Here is a 10727-nt window from a genome sequence, read left to right on the forward strand (position 1 = left end):
CTATTTCCGATATTTTGAAGGTTGTGGCCACAATTATCCACCGAAATTTGGTATTTGGTCTTTACTTGCGTGTTAAACGTACCATATGAAACTTGTCGGTATAGGTCCACACCTTCATATAGCCCCCATAGAACGGTACCACCCGATTTTTTGTATTTTGAAGGTTTTAGCCTCATTATCACACCGAAATGACTGAAATTTGGTACTTAGTCTTCGTTGGGGGGATACAAGTTTTTCCCAGAAATTTGTCGGTATAGGTCCACTTCTTCATATAGCCCTCATAGAACGGAACCTCCTGATTTTAGATATTTTGAAGGTTGTGTCCAGAGCAACCCACCGAAATGGCTGAAATTTGGTATTTAGTTTTTGTTTGAGGTAAGAGCCTTTCTGACTGAAATTCGCGGTATAGGTTCACGGCCCCCATAGAACGGTACCTCCCGGTTTTCATAATTCTGAAGGTTGTGACGCCAATATCTTTCCGAAAGACTGAAATTTGTTTTTTAGTCTTCCATTGGGTTATAAAATATTCCAGAAGAAAATTATTAGTATAGGTCCGCGGATTCCTGCATCCCCTATAGAAGCGTAGCTCTTGATTTTCGCTATTTTGAAGGGTTTACCGAAATATCGGAAACTTGGTATTTAGTCTTCTTTGAGTCTAAAAACTTTCCGCTAGAAATTAGTAGGTATAGATCGACGTTTTGATATAGCCCCCGTGGAACGGAACCTCCCGAATTTCGGTATTTTGTTTGCACTAACAAAAATTAGTTACAAAAACTCGGGGTTAGTATAGCCCCTATTTCCGATATTTTGAAGGTTGTGGCCACAATTATCCACCGAAATTTGGTATTTGGTCTTTACTTGCGTGTTAAACGTACCATATGAAACTTGTCGGTATAGGTTCACGCCTTCATATAGCCCCCATAGAACGGTACCACCCGATTTTTGGTATTTTGAAGGTTTTAGCCTCATTATCACACCGAAATGACTGAAATTTGGTACTAAGTCTTCGTTCGCGGTATACAATTTTTTCCAAGAAATTTGTCGGTATAGGTCCACTTCTTCATATAGCCCCCATAGAACGGTACCTCCTGATTTTAGGTATTTGAAGGTTGTGTCCAGAGCATCCCACCGAAATGGTTGAAGTTTGGTATTTGGTTTTTGTTTGAGGTAAGAGCCTTTCTGACTGAAATTCGTCGGTATAGGTTCACGTTCGATACAGCATCCATAGAACGGTACCTCCCGGTTTTCATAATTCTGAAGATTGTGACGTCAATATCCCTCCGAAAGACTGAAATTTGTTATTTAGTCTTCCATGGGGTTATAAAATATTCCAGAAGAGAATTATTAGTATAGGTCCGCTGTATTTGTTTTACCGATCTTGCTAAAATTTGGTATTTAGTCTTCTTCATAAACGAAAGGACACTATGGAACAATTTATTTCAATACAACTCGTGGTGGAGGGTGTAACAATTTCGAGCTGGCGGAATTTAACGCCGTACATACTTGTTATAATTATAAATTTCAAAATTAACCAAAGAAATAAATTTGAAATTAAGAAACAAGTTCGTTGGGAGTTATGTCCGTGATTGTTTGGGAGTTATGTCCACTTTGCTTCACGGACATAACTCCCAACGAATTTTTGGAGTTATGTCCGCAAAGCAAAACGAACATAACGGCCAAATTCCTTTATGTCCGGGCACCTTTCGTCACAAAATGGAAACCAATCATTTCATTTTACATACATACTATATTCCCAGACACATTCCCGATAGCACATGGGAGACTTGTCTCACATCAATTTATATTAGTTCAATTTATATTAGTTCGATTTATATTAGTTCAATGATCTGGGAACTAGTCTTATTACCAAGTCCGAACAGGAATACTCAGAAAAAGTTGCCTATATTATACTTCATTTCCTTTTAGTTCATAATGAAATATTATGACAGTATACAAAGTTGGGCCCGGACGAACTTAACGCTTTTTTATCCGAATATCTCTGTTACAAACGACTCAATAGCGCATAATTGTTTATAACGGATTGTCTTATAGATTACAAATAAAATTAATTAAAATTAAAAATATTGTCCTAAAATCTACGTTATAGGAAAGTTTTAATATAAATGCTAGTAACCGTATTATATTTTCAAATTTTGAAAAAAGGGGCAATATAAACAATGAAACCATCAATCTAAATAGTTCTAGTTTATATACTTGTACGATACATCATACTTTGATGAATCTTCAATTTCTAATCGGACATAACAAATGTTTGCTGATCATTTCTCAATCTGTTAAGATTTCAGTAAATAATAATTTGCCCCATCATTGACTCTATACGATGTAACATTATGATGTACACAAATGGGTTTTTATTATATGCATAAGATTTACCATATCTTACTGGATTGGCATTATGTATCCTTGAAAATGGCATGTATATAGCATGTGTAATTAACTTTTTTTCCTCAATTAATTCCATCATCTCCAGACCTACAGCATCTTTTAAATAAGGAAACGAATATTTAAATTTCACGACAACGTGGATAAGTGAAAAGCAGATAAAGTCTACCTACACCAAATGTTCGCATAAACATATTACCTGGCACATCAGAATCTAAGCACAATAAACAATGTTTCCGTTTCCTTGTTCTTAATAAAATTCTCAGCACGCCAAGAGAATGGTGTGGCACTCAAATGGGCTGCTATATTTAAAGATTGTCAATGAGGCATAAAATCATCATCACATGACTGTTGAAATGTGTTTTATTTGTCTTATAAAAACCAGCATTAAACAGGCGGATTACATACCACTTGCTAAAGAAATAACAGAAGGCGGACAGACGTAATGATGGATGGCTGGCTGGGGTTTCTTTGGCTTGTATTTTGTTTTCTATTTCTGCTAAATTTTTGTCTCGTACAATTTCAGTCGATTCTTTTGGTTGTTGGTTTAATGTGTGAAAATGAGAATTTCTTTTTATGGTTTCACGTAATGACTTTACGTGCAGGTGTTTAGGGAATAAGAGCATTTTAACCTTTTCTTTATTACTGTTCTCGGTGTAGAAAGATTCTGCTAATGTTACCATATAAATGAAGTAATGTTGAAGTACATATCTAATGTAAACAACATTCATTTGTCCTTGCTCACGGGATGGAAAAGGAATTGACTACTTCTTCATATTCAAAATCAAGTATAGGATTTTATTACACATCTAGACGTGGTTGATTAAGGGGCATTCCTCCTATCCATTACTCCATCACTTCATTGGTTAATGTCAGTGTCAACCCTAACGAATGTGGAATTCGTAAAATACGATGTGTGCATTAAAATTCGCTTAGAAACATGAATCTAAAATGAAATAAAATTAACAAGCATTACAAACCAAACATTAGAAGGATACAAGAAGATTTTGGAAAAAATAGCATTAGATTGGAATCATCAAGGGCCCACAAGACCTTGTCAGCCATAGGCAACTTGGCAAAAATATCAAGAGAGACTGTCAGAAAATGAACAAATTTTGGAATGAAATGAATCTCTTTGCAAGAAAACAAAGATCGTGGAGAGAACTGATTTACACCCTATATTTCTAAAGGGGTCACAGGGGTCGTAGGGGTCACAAATAGTATGTACCAAAAATTTTGGACATAGGTCCACGCTTTGGAATAGATAACGATACCACCCGATTTCAAGTATTTGTTTAGCTACATTTCTTAGCAGAATTAGTTATAATATGGTATTTAGGGTTTATAGTGGTCAAAAATTTATTAAATTGTGGGCACATTTCAATATTTTGGAATAGTCTACATAAAATGATAACAAATGATTTCAGTTATTTTGGCGTTTAAGCTATATTTTCAGGATTTGTTATAATTTGGCATTTCGGATTCCACCTACAATACATCCACGTTTTGGATTAGCCCCAATATACCGGATTCGTAGTGATCAAAATAGAATAGCCCCAAAATAGGTCAAAGTAGTATAAAGAACTTTAAAAAAATTGGACTTATGTAGGTCCGTGTTTTGGTATGGCCCCATATTACTCCACCACCGATTTCAAGTTTTGTAAGTTTTATCTAAATTTTCGGGCAAAATAGCATGTCATGTGAGATATTTTGAATTTTTATCAGCCTTTAGGCTTATGCGGGTATGTACACTTTTATACAACCACAAATGTGTCTCATCGAAATAATGGTTTTAGAACCCAAGTATGTTGGAGGAAATTCCTTCCACACACTTTCGATGTAGCAACTCCCGTCCGTCTGTATGTGTGGCTTGTTGCGCAAGTAATGTATTTGATGATTAATCCGATTTATAAATACTTTTTATATTCGTTTTTTAATATTTTATTGCAATTCAATATTTTTCAAAATTCAAATTAATAATTACAACTTATTCATTGGAAGGGAAATTGAAAGTGACAAAATATGGAAAATATGTTTTACAGGAAATGAAAACTATGAATAACAGTAAATTCAAATATGTCGACAAGAGAAAATACACAAAGTATTAATAAAATAATAATGAAGAAAAACAAACCTATAAATTATTCAATTATAACAAAAATGTGTTCTGAAGAATTATAACCAGATATTGGATAAATAAGGAAAGGGAAGAAGCAATGATATTTAGCCATTTAAATCATTAAATTATTATTTACATACATATAATTATTATATTCTTAATGATAATACTGTCATTACTCGCACGATAACTCTCGAACAGATCAACCGTTCGAAACAAAGTTTGCATTTCGTAATGTTTTACCTAAACTTAGTTTACGTTCGAAGATGGGCCATATCGGCCCATTCCTTCAGGTACCTTTCACACAAATTCTGGAAAAAGTGAATCCTTAGAGCTGCTCTCGGATGGATTTGAATTTTTTTGCAGAAGGTTGTTTCCACGGCCGCTATTACGACGGCAAAATTTGTTCGGGTTCAAGTCCATGCTTTCTGAGATAATGACCTAAAAGCTCCAAAAAATTCTGACGGCACCAACTAAAATAGCAAATCCGCAAGATAACTCTCCCAGGGATTTTCTGATGTGTCCAAACTTTGAACATCCTGTTCTTTCATCCAGTCATGTATCAGATTGGAATATAGACTATATCGGTCCACTTATACGGGTACCTCCCACACAAAATTTGGAAAAAGTGTAGTGCAATTCTCTAGCTAATTTTTTTACTTAAAATTAATTTTAATTTCGGTAATTAACGAACAAATAATTAAAATCATTGAATTTTCCACCTCACTAAAAAGTAATCTCCCATCGAAGTAAATAAAAAGAAAGTATCCCCCGGTAAATTAATGTTGTGAAATAAGCATAAAATTTAAGAATTATTATTTAAAAATAAAATGATAACTGCAGTCAGCAACAGGTGGTATCAGCATTAGGTCAATATTAATTACTCATGGTCATGTCAATTTGTATTAAAAAGAAATAATTTGAAAAGTTACATCCTTAAAATTGTCCATACAAATTTTAAAAGGACAACAGGTAAATCACCTTCGTAAACGTAGTTAATGTCGAAGAAAATAAAAGTGTCATAGAAACGGCCATCGAACTATTATCAAACATCGTTGGTGCTAATATTGGCGTAGATCATATTGAAGGAACATATTTTGCAAAATCGAAAATCTTAAACAACAGAAACCGATTTGTTATTGTAAAGTTTACTTCTAAATTAGCAAAAAATCTGGCTTATACAAACCAAGAAAAAATTCCGAGAAAAAAGCGCAAGAAAAATTAAAACTGTCTACAAACATTGTATGAAGAAAAGTGCCTTTAATAAATCAGCCTAATCCCGTAGAAGAGAAGATGACGATGACATACTAATTGACCCATCAACCAACAATGTCCGTTCGTTGTTCAATAGGAGTTGTATCAGTACCAGTATCGGAACACAGTGGGAATGAATGAAAATAAAAGTTAACCTGATTTTGTTTCATGCGAATATCATGGTTATTGCATTCCGCTTTATAGATCTTACATGTTAACTTCTTTATTATAAAAACCTTTCAAACATCCGAAATACTTAAAAAACTTTGATTAACTATGGTAAATTAATCTCAAATTTTGGATGAAAATAGCTAATAGTAGTAGTCCTTTTGCAACAATATGAAAATAAATGTTGTCAGCGTTTGAAAATGCAACCAGACGTAATCCGGACTAAGGTAAAGTAAAGTAATTTCTGGTTTCCACGTCGTAAAAATTCCATTTTCGCAGGTCTAAAACGTATTGCAATTTTAGAATACAGTTTCGAAAATCATGTTAAGTTAAGACATATCGGAAAATATGAGAAAAAATAGAAATTATGAGAAAAAATAGAAATTTCCCCGAAAATAATGAATTTCTTCAATAGGTTATTCCACGTAATTTCCTGGCTAATTTACTTAATTCCTTTGACATTTATGTATTCATTTTGGACCGTTTGGTAAAGAAATATAATATTCTAGAACTAACAAGTAAAAAAGTATCAGCCGGCTTTGCCGACACAGATATACCCTCAGCATATGTGAATTGAAACTTTTATCTACCGACAGATCGAATGTATTAAGGGTCTTTTCAGAATTTTGTAGCCCTTTTTGGACATTTGAACTTGGCGACAAAAATATGGATTAGGATTAAAGTTCAAAAGTGTTGCGGAGGAGGTACTTAAAGGAATGGATCGACATAGTCCAATATGGAAATGGGTTTTTAGGAGTCATATCCCTACAAGCATGGGCTTGTCTACGGAAAACATAATATCGCTGTAAACAGGACCACAACGAACAGCATCGGTATACATTTCCCAGAGATCTTCGATCAGACCCTAAACTGCTTTTAGACACAAATGTTGAACTTTTTTGGGGAGGTACCCTAAGGAGAGGCTATTTTTATACCCTTCACCATATGGAGGGTATAATTAAATTTGTCATTCCGTTTGTAACACATCGAAATATTCGTCGGAGATCCTATAAAGTATATATATATTATTGATCAGCATAAAATTCTATGTCGATTTATAAAAAACTTTCCCCCAGAATTTTGTCGGTATCGGTCCACACCTTCATATAGCCCCCATAGAACGGTACCTCCCGATTTTCGGTATTTTTAAGGTTTTAGCTTCATTATCCTACCAAAATGGCTGAATTTTGGTACCTAGTCTTCTTTAGGGGTATACAACTTTCCCCCAGAATTTTGTCGGTATCGGTCCACACCTTAATATAGCCCCCATAGAACGGTACCTCCCGATTTTCGGTATTTTGAAGGTTTTAGCTTCATTACTCTACCAAAATGGCTGAAATTCGGTACGTAGTCTTTTTTATGGGTACAAAACTTTCCCCCATAATTTTGTCGGTATTGGTCCACACCTTAATATAGCCCCCATAGAACGGTACCTCCCGATTTTCTGTATTTTGAAGGTTTTAGCTTCATTATCACACCAAAGTGGCTGAAATTTGGTATTTAGACTTCGTTGGAGGTACTCAAACTTCCCCTTTAAATTTGTCGGTATAGGTCCACGCCTTCATATAGCCCCCATGGAAAGGTACCTCCCGATTTTTCGTATTTTGAAGGTTGTGTCTTCAATATTCCACCAAAATGGCTGAAATTTGGTATTTAGTCTTCAATGGGATATAAAACTGTTCGCCAGAAATATGTCTGTACAGGTCCACGCTTTCAATTGCCCCATTTCTGACTAAAATTCGTCGGTATAGGTCCACGTTTCGATATAGCCCCCATAGAACGGTACCTCCCGATTTTCGTAATACTGAAGATTGTGACGCCAATATCCAACCGAAATGGCTAAAATTCGTTATTTCGTCTTCCAAGAGTTATAAAATATTTCAAAAGAGTATTATCAGTATAGGTCCACGTCTTCCTATATCCCCATAGAGGCGTACTTCTTGATGTTCTGTATTTTTTAAGTTTTAGCCACATTCTCTTACCGAAATATAGGAAATTTGGTATTTAGTCTTCTTTGAGCCTAAAAACTTTCCGTCAGAAATTTGTCGGTATAGATCGACGTTTTGAAATAGCTCCCATAGAATGGTGTCTCACATTATTTTACCGAAATTGCTGAAATTTAGTATTAAGTCTTCTTCATACGCGAAAGGAAACTAATTTTTCCATTTTACTTCAATACAACTTGTGGTGGAGGGTATAACAAGTTCGGTCCGGCCGAACTTAACGCCGTTCTTACTTGTCCAAGTTAAACTATTATTAGGACCAAATTGGTCAAGAGATATAGTGCATACCATTTTACTCAAATTTCTTAAATATTGGGGTACGGGAAGTTGTGGCCCGGTATTGCCCATCTTTGAACTGAAACTAAGTTTGGACAAAATATGACCAAATTTTGGACCAAATCGGTTGAACAGTTCGTGCTCTCCAGCCACAACATATGGTGCCATGGGGGTTTCTACACCTTTCGGGCTGTTTTCGCAAGAAGTATGGACTTTCCACTGAAAAAACTTTTACCGTCATAATAGAGGCAGCGAATGCAAGCTGCTTCAATAAAAATCAAAGTGATTCGAGAGTAGGTTCTAAATTGAACTTATCCGAAATTTTTTGTGGGAGGTACCCGAAGGAGTGGACAAATATAGTCCATATTCGAACTTGATCTATATCTGGTAGATATGTATATTAGGATGTATAACGTATGGACCAAATCGGTCACTTCCATCAAGAGTTATTGTGCGCACAAATTTTCCGAATATTTCTGAAATTAAATTAAGTTTGGACAAAATACTACGAAGCCCAAATTTTGGACCGAACCGGCAAATCTGCAATTTTGAGTGGGAGGTACCCGAAGGAGCGGACCGATTGAGTCCATATTAGAACCTGATATATATCTGGTAGATATATTAAGATGTGTAAAGTATGGACCAAATCGGTTACTCCCTTCAAGAGTTATCGTGCGCACCAATTTTCCGAACAGCGTCTGGACATGGACATGGCTTAATCAACTCCAAATTGTCTGAAAAGTATTTCGTCTAAACATACTTGAGGTCTAAAACCATTATTTCGATGAGGCACATTTTGCCCGTATGAAAGTGCATATACCCTCGTTACTAACGAGTCGTTAGCATAAATGCTGAGGGTATAAAAATCAATATTTTTGCAATTTTATCAATCATAACTCTCGTTATAGTAAGCGCAAAATTTCAGTCGTACGCAGACAGTATAAAGACTTGTATAGTTTAATTTTTCCTCATAATTTCTAACAGTTTTCGACATAAAATTATATTCGACACCGTATTCTAAAACTTCAATACCTTTTTGGTCAAATATAAAACGAAACTTGCGATTTTTACCACGTACAAACCAAAAAAATAGTTACCGTATTTCCAACAATTGCACTGTGGTCGAACTTGCATGGAAGGAGTGGCCTGTGCAGATATTAATACGAACATTTCAGTAAAGGTTAGTTTAGCAACACAAATAAAAAAGCAAACAAAAATCAACATAGGTCCAACTTTAGGTATAGCGCCCATAGAACGATACCCCCTGATTTCTGGCATTTTGGGTCTCTTGACCACATCTTTCAATGAAATTGGATATCGGTATTCCCTAGTGTTAGAAAACGTTCTTGCAAAAATATTTTGAATTGGGTCCAGGTTTCGATAGAGTCCCCATATAATGCTACCGCACGATTTTCGGAATTTTGAAGGTTTTATATAAATAATTCATTTCATTACATCATTACATGAAATTTAATTATACTGAGGAAATGATCTTACAAAAGTCCTTCAGTCAACACACGTATTCAATAATTAATCCAAAAAATTAACAAACACAAAACTGCATAAAAATTAAGTTAATACATTGTTTTCCAATATTCGAATTAAGTTTGGTCAATGTAGAGTTTATTAAGTTTAATATTAATATTTTACTTTCACCTAACTTTTGCACTGAATTCACCTCGAAATCCAGCCTGTTAAATTTTCTGTTTCTGCAGTAATCCATAACAAATTTATTTTAGAAAAATTTAACATTTTAGGAGTAGATATGAACACATTTGGTACCAAAAATTAGACTTTATTTTTTTTAATTTGGGCCAATGGCAGGGACCACTGTGCTTTGGCAAAATTTGTTTTCATATGAGACTTTGAATATTGTTCAGAAGGACTGCTGTTAGCTATTTTCGTCCAAAATTCGAGAATAAATTGCCATAGTTTATCGTATCTATCACATTTTTCTTAAGCATTTCGGATGTTCATCCGAATTTTTATTCATGCAAAATTTTTAATTAAAGTATCGTTGTTTTTACATTTTTCTACAGCAGACGCACTCTAAAAGAAGAAAAGGACAAAAGTTGGTGGTATTCTGCTTAAAAAATCATTAAATAACACAAACATATAGTTCTTCTAGGTGTACGAATACGAATTATAAATAAAAAAAATGTTTTGTTATTTTTAATTCTTGCTTCGTTATAGTAATTAATAACGATTTTATTCATGTTTGAGTGGTTTACGAATATGAATTTTGCATACTGTATATACATTTTCGCAGAATGATGTCTGAGGGTGTCCTCTTTCAGCCCATATATATATATATATATATGGGTGCCACCGTGGTGCAATGGTATGCACGCCCGCCTTGCACGCAGAAGGTCGGGGGTTCGATTCCCCGGCCAGGCAACATCGAACATTTTTCAACGGTGGCAAAATACCCCTCAGTAATGTTGGCGACATTTCCTGAGTATTTCAGCCTTGAAAAACTTCTCCATAAGTGGTGTCTTAAGACA

Source organism: Musca autumnalis, unplaced genomic scaffold, assembly GCF_047663935.1.
Source record: "Musca autumnalis isolate F117 unplaced genomic scaffold, ASM4766393v1 scaffold_4, whole genome shotgun sequence".
In the NCBI taxonomy this organism is placed as follows: domain Eukaryota; kingdom Metazoa; phylum Arthropoda; class Insecta; order Diptera; family Muscidae; genus Musca; species Musca autumnalis.